This window comes from Callithrix jacchus, chromosome 9 (genome assembly GCF_049354715.1).
Source record: "Callithrix jacchus isolate 240 chromosome 9, calJac240_pri, whole genome shotgun sequence".
Lineage (NCBI taxonomy): Eukaryota > Metazoa > Chordata > Mammalia > Primates > Cebidae > Callithrix > Callithrix jacchus.
The window spans coordinates 87652502-87659204 of NC_133510.1; the positions used below are offsets into that span (position 1 = coordinate 87652502).

Sequence of the window (6703 nt, forward strand, 5' to 3'; positions counted from 1 at the left end):
CAAATAATTACAATAAGTTCTGTATGACCGAATTTTAAGATTATTTTGTTAATTTTTAAAACTCAATTTCTTCTCATTACATTTTGCAATGATAGGCCACATTAACTCATAATTTGAGCAATTTGAAAAATGCAGTTTAATGCTTATACACTAAAATGTTCAAGCATCAATAATGATTTAATTATAAGATATAAGTACCCATATTAAGACTAAAACTAATGGTCAACTAACTCTCTTAAATAAGTAAGTTATATACAAACATTGTCCAGAAATTGCCTCTAATTAAAGCATGCCTGAAGTAATCATCAGATGTTTATGAAAGACTTTCCTTAATCATCTTCCTTTTCTTCCTGGTCATATTTCTCAATCTTCTTTAGTTCACAAATTAATAATCATTCCAAGCCATTCAAATTTGGAGAGCAAGAAACTCAGGCATAGCATAGCCTTAACAAGAGCTGTATATGATAACACATTAAATATATTTCAAAATTTTCTTTCTAGGCTTTACATACTGTGATTTTAAATGTTTAGCATTACAAAAAGGTTTAAAATATCTTAATCACAATTTAAATGCACCATGATCCCTGGGTATACGTTTTTACATTTCAATCTCTACATTTATTCTATTGTAATGTAACTGCACATGAATCATTTGAAGTAGTTTATTTATAAACAAGTAGCTGGCTTAAGATACCTAAATGATTCCTTTAGTTTTAGACTCATCCCTATTTCTTACTCATCACTTGAATAAGGATATCCTGCAGATACTTCCAATTCAAGAAGGTCAAAACTGACCACAAGTTCCTAACAAAACAAGCTCTCATTTTTTAATTGTCCTTTCCATTGGCTGCTATTCCATTTCCATTCAGTCAGGAACAGAGATACTTGGGGGTCGCCCCTGATTCCTCTTCAGCATCAGTTTCCACATAAAGTCTACGTGCAATGCTTGACAACATATTTTATAACTATCCATTGTCAGTTTTCTTCTTTGTTGCCCATATTAACAATGATTAAGATCAGCTATTTAGTGTCTCTTGCAGTGGCTGTACTGTCATAATGTGGTTTCCCTAGTGCCAGTCGTGTACCCTTCTTATTCCTGTGTCCTAAATTGGCCAGAGTGATATTCCTAAAATATAAATATGGCCATGCCATTCCTATTCAAAATTCTGCAAGAATTTATGGCAAATAATGTTCTACATGATGTGCTACTGCTTAAGTCTCCAAATTGATTATCCAATAAATTCTGTTTCAAATATTATCTTCCAATGTGTGTTTTACCCACATAAACAATATTATGTTACCTGTTAGGGCCAAGCATTGGGGATACAAAATAAATAATATATGGTCCCAACTGCTAAAAAGGTCACAAGCATGAAAACAAAAACATTAAGGCAATGTGTCATACTAGAGACGTTCATCAGATCTGATGACAACACAGGATGGGGTGGGGATAGCTAAATATACTGATTTATTTCCCATTTTTACCCCAACTTCAGCACTTTTTCTGTTCTTATCACTTTGCAGTAGGTGCATCTTTCAAGGCCAATAATGTTTTTAATTTCTTATTGAATATTTGACATACCCAAAAGATACTCTCTTTTAAATTGTATAATCCTTTGGTGTACATTAGAAAAGTAGATGCTAGGATTCTCTTTCTCCTTAATCTTTCTTTTGTTTTCTCTTAGAGCCATCCTGATCTGTTTCCTCTTAACCACTCTGTTCCACTCTTTATTATCCTTAAAATGCTCAACCACTTGCTTTATATTGCAATGTTTGGCAGATGTCTGTCTTTAAACTTGAGCATCCTTTTGAAATTTGGATTACTACATCTGACTACTTAACAGGTATATATTCCTCTAGATATTCCAGAAACAAGGTCTATGTGCCCCATGCTACAAAGCATCATTATACATTCTAATCCCCAAAGGTATCATCATATCATTCTAATTGTACAATTGATCTTTCTGTTGTATTAGACAGTTTTTAGAATACAAGTCTTGTACTCATTCTTTTCAAATTATTGCTAAATATTTTATCCTTTTGATGACATTTTCAACGGAATTATTTTATTAATTTCATTATCAGACTTTTAATTATATCTATTTGATGGCAATTGATTTTTTTCTTTAGAGACTTTGTGTGTGTGACTTTGTGTATATGTGTATGTGCATATGCATGTGTGTGCGTGTGTGTGTGTGTGTGTAGACTATTTCATACATTGCCAGACTGGAGTGCAGTGACTTTTCATAGGCATGGTTGTAGCACACTACAGGCTCAAACTCCTGGACTCAGTCCGTTCCTTTACTTCAGCCTCCCAAGTAGCTGGGACTACAGGCTTTGAAGGCAGTTGATTTTGTATACTGAACTTGCATTCTGCCACTTTGATAAACTCACTTTTTACTTCTAATAGCATTTTAGGGATTTCTGAGGACTTTCGATATAAAAGATCATGTTATCTGCAAATAGTGGTTTATTTATTTATTTAGACAGAGTCTTGCTGTGTTGCCAGTGGCGTGATTTCAGCTCACTGCAGCCTTGACCTCCCAGGTTCAAATGATTCTCCTGCCTCAGCCTCCCGAGTAGCTGGGACTACACACACACGCCAGCATGCTGAGATAATTTTTGTATTTTTAGTAGAGACAGAGTTTCACTATGTTGGCCAGGATGGTCTCAATCTCTTGACTTCGTGATCTGCCCACCTCAGCCCCCAAAAGTGCTGGGATTACAGGCATGAACCACCATGACTAGCCTATTTATTTATCTTTAAAATTGGATGTATTTTATTTGTTTTTCTTCCTTATTACCCTAGATACCAATGCAATGTGATAGTAGTGTGAATGTGATTAATTTTTCCTTAGAATAAAGCATTTTTTCTTTTTTCACCATTAAGTATGATTTCAGCTTTGTATTAATCTTAGATGCTCTTTATCAGGTTTGATATTGAGGTTAAACTTTGTCAGGTTGAAGACATTCTCTTCTGTTCCTGGTTTGTTGAGTCTTCTCAGGAAAGGGTTTGAGATTTTGTCAAATGCTTTTCCTACATATATTGAGAAGACCATGTGTTTTTTGTCTTTTATTTGTATCAGTATGGTATATTACATTGATTAATTTTCAGATGTTAAGTCAAACTTACCTTTCTGGGGTAAATACTACTTGACTATGGTACATAGTCCTTTTTATAAGTTCCAACATTTGGTTTGCTAGTATTTTGTTGAGGATATTTGCATGATGTCTTTATCAGATTTTGGTATCAACGTAATGCTAGCCTAATAGAATGAACTGGAATGTGTTTCCTCCTCTTTTATGCTTTGGAAGAGTTTATGGAGAACAAATATTATTCTTTTTTGAATATCAGATAGAATTTACCAGTGATGCTATGTGAGACTAGGCTTTACATTGTAGGTAGCTTTTAAAATATTAGTTCAGTTTTTCAACTTGTTAAAGGAGTATTCCAATGTTTTGCTTCTTTAATTTGTTTTGGTAATTTGTTTCTTTTTAGAACATTGTCCATTTTATTCAGGTTATCTGATTTGTTGGCATATAGTTGTTGATAATATTACCTTTTTTTCCTTTTTTTATTAGAATATCTGCTCCAGTAAGTTGTTGATAATATTATCTTATAATTCATACATTTCTATAAGACCAGGAATAATGCCTCTTTTTTTTTTATTCCTGATTTACTAATTTGAGTCTTTTTCTTTTTCACACCAGAAACTACTTTTTATACATTTTGTACAAGGACAACTCGGGAAACAAGCCTATTTCCTCCAGCCAGTTTCAATGAATGCTGGCACTGCACCACATGCTATACCACATCAGCGTGATAATTTTCCAATAAATCTTTTCTAATACTAAAACTGCTTCTTTTTATATCCAAAGGTTGACCCCAAGCTGAGGGGAGAGAAGACTGGGCCCCGAGTTTTCTGCAGTAAATCCCCAAGTCAATGTGGGATCTTTACAGTGAGGGATCTTTACAAGGCAATGGTGGCAGAGAAAGCAAGTGCTAGTCTCAAAGAAAGGATTCCCGGACAGTAAATATACTGCTCCATCTTTCTTCTGAGGCTTGCCCACCCTTACAAAGCAGCTACATCCCTAACCGCAGGTATTTTTCAGTGTGCAGTGGCTCACACTGTTTCTTGCGGCAGCCGGCCCTGGGTTCCTGGAGCCTCTACCACCAGCGGTAGTGGGCCACGGCACGGTTGGCCTCAGCCATCTTGTGCATGCCATGCTTTCTCTTGATCACAGGGCCCTGGTTATGAAAAGCCTCCAGCAGCTCGTGGACCGTTTCTCCGGCATCAGAGTCCACCTATGCTTGTTCTCCCGGCACTCAGTGATGATCCACTTCATGGCCAGGAAGCAGCAACGTCGGTCGGGTAGGGGTACAGTGACCTGGTAGAAACGGCCTCCTCTGAGGATGGTTACCAGCCCAATCATAGGCTCACAGTTTTTCAGTGCTTGGCGGAAGATGGTGTATGGGTTCTGTTCAGTGGTTGCCTGTTCCTCTGCAGAAGGGGCATAGTACTTCTCAAACTGCTTCCTTTTCACAGCTTCCAGAGTCTGAGTCATGCGGGATCTGGCCAGTATTTTGTTTCCTCCTTTCACCGTCATGTTGCTGAATTTACTGACGACTGGGTCTTCAAACACAGAACTTGTTTTTGCTGCTGGAGCAGCTTTGATGAGCTGAGTCTTCTTGAGCTCCTTATCGTATTTCTCCTCAGTTAGCTTCTCCACGGGCTTGCGATAATGTTCCCTGTCAATCAGGGGATCCTTGAATTCAGCACTATAGCAGCTCCACCTCACCTGAGTTAGCCTCTGGAAATCCTCACTGCGGTGGGCAGCCATCTTGGCTGGCTACGAGGACCACACAAAGACTGCCCTCAGCGCCTAAGCAAGTGACGGGAAACGGGTGAAAAATACTCCTCGAGGTGCTTACTCTGCGTTTCACTCCACTGATCTGGACGTTAGAGTTTCTCATTCCAGAATCCAAAGGGAAGAGCCAAAAGGAAACACTTGGCCTCCCAATATCCGTCGCAGTGTGGCCCAGCACTCAGTGACGGCACTTGCTCCTCTCAAGCCCCCATGCAGGGCCCCTAATTTGAGTCTTTTATGATTTGATTTGTGTCAGGCTACCTAAACTTTATCATTTTGTTGATCTGTTTATCAAGCCAACTTTTAGTTTGTTTGATTCTTTTTATAGTTTTTCTAATCTCAATTTAATTCATTTTCACTTTAATCTTTATCATGCCTCTCCTACTTCCTTTGAACTTTTTCTTTTCCCAGTTTTTCAGGTGAAAAGTTCTGTTACTTGAAATTTGAGATTTTTTACAAGTAGGTATTTAGAAATATAAATTTCTTTCTAATGGCTGCTTTATCTGCATTCTGTAGATTTATATATGTTGTGAGTTTATTTTCATTTATCTTATGGTATTTTCTAATTTGCTATTTCTTCTTTAAATGATTAGTTATTTAGAAATGTGTTTTTAAATTTCTGCTTCTTTTGAATTTCCCAAATTTTCTTTCATTATTAATTTCTAATTTCATTCCATTATGGTCAGAAAACATACGATATATGCTTTTCTTCCTTTTATATATATTGAGATTTGCTTTATGGAATAGCATATGGTCTATCCTGGAGAATGTGCCATGTGCACTTGAGAATGTATTCTAGGAATATCTGTTAGTTACCATTGATTTGTAGTGTTGATCGAGTCTTCCATTTTCGTATTGATTTCTACCTAGTTTTTCTATCCATTACTGAAAGTGAGCTAATAGTATCTCCCACTATTATTTATTATTGAATTGTCAATTTCTCCCTTCAATTCTGTCAGTTTTTAAAAATATATTTTGGAGCTCTATCTTTAGGTCCATACATGTTTATACCTTTTCATTTAAATGTTCTTCTTTGTTTCTAGTAACAACTTTTTGCCTTAATATTTGTTAACATATAATTGTTGACAATATTCTTATAATTCAGGTATTTCTATAAGATCAGTAATAATGCCTCTTCTTTCATTCTTTACTAATATCTTGTCTGATATTAGTATAGCCACTCCAGCTCTTTTTGGTTTACTACTTGTATGGTATGTTTTTTTATCCTTATCCTTTCAACTTATATGTGTGTTTAAATTTACATGTTTCTCTGGTAGACAGCATACATTTGGATCATGTTGTTTTTCCAAAAATTCATTCAACTAACTTCTGACTTTTGATAGGAGAGTTAAATTTATTTATATTTATTATAATTGCCAACATAGTAGGATATAGAGCTGCCATTTTACTATTTTTCTATATATGTCTTATGTATTTTTCTTCCTCTGTTCTTCCATTACTGTTTTCTTTTGTACTAAATTAATATGTACTATTTAAAACCCCTTTGTTTCTTTTACCATATTTTTTAAGATTATTTTCTGAGTGAACACTCTGAACATTACAATTAAAATAGTAACTTAAATAATTTATTTCAGATTAATAACAACTTGATTTCAATAATAGTATACAAAAGTCTATTTGAATAGAGTTCCATTTCTTTATCCCTTCTTTATGTTCTTATTACATCTTTATACTTACAAGCCCATTGATACAGTTTCATGTTAATACTTTAGCCATTATTTTTAAATCAGATAAAAGAGGAAAATAATTATAAACAAAAATATATTTATACTTTCATTTATACTGACCTCTGTAGTTAGCTTACTGCTGCCAT

At 35.2% G+C, this 6703-nt stretch overlaps 1 pseudogene; it reads right to left on the reverse strand.

The window, feature by feature from the left end:
* Window positions 1-572: 572 nt before the first annotated feature.
* Window positions 573-5095, reverse strand: LOC144577780 (small ribosomal subunit protein uS7m pseudogene; annotated as a pseudogene).
* Between the last annotated feature and the right edge of the window lie 1608 nt (window positions 5096-6703).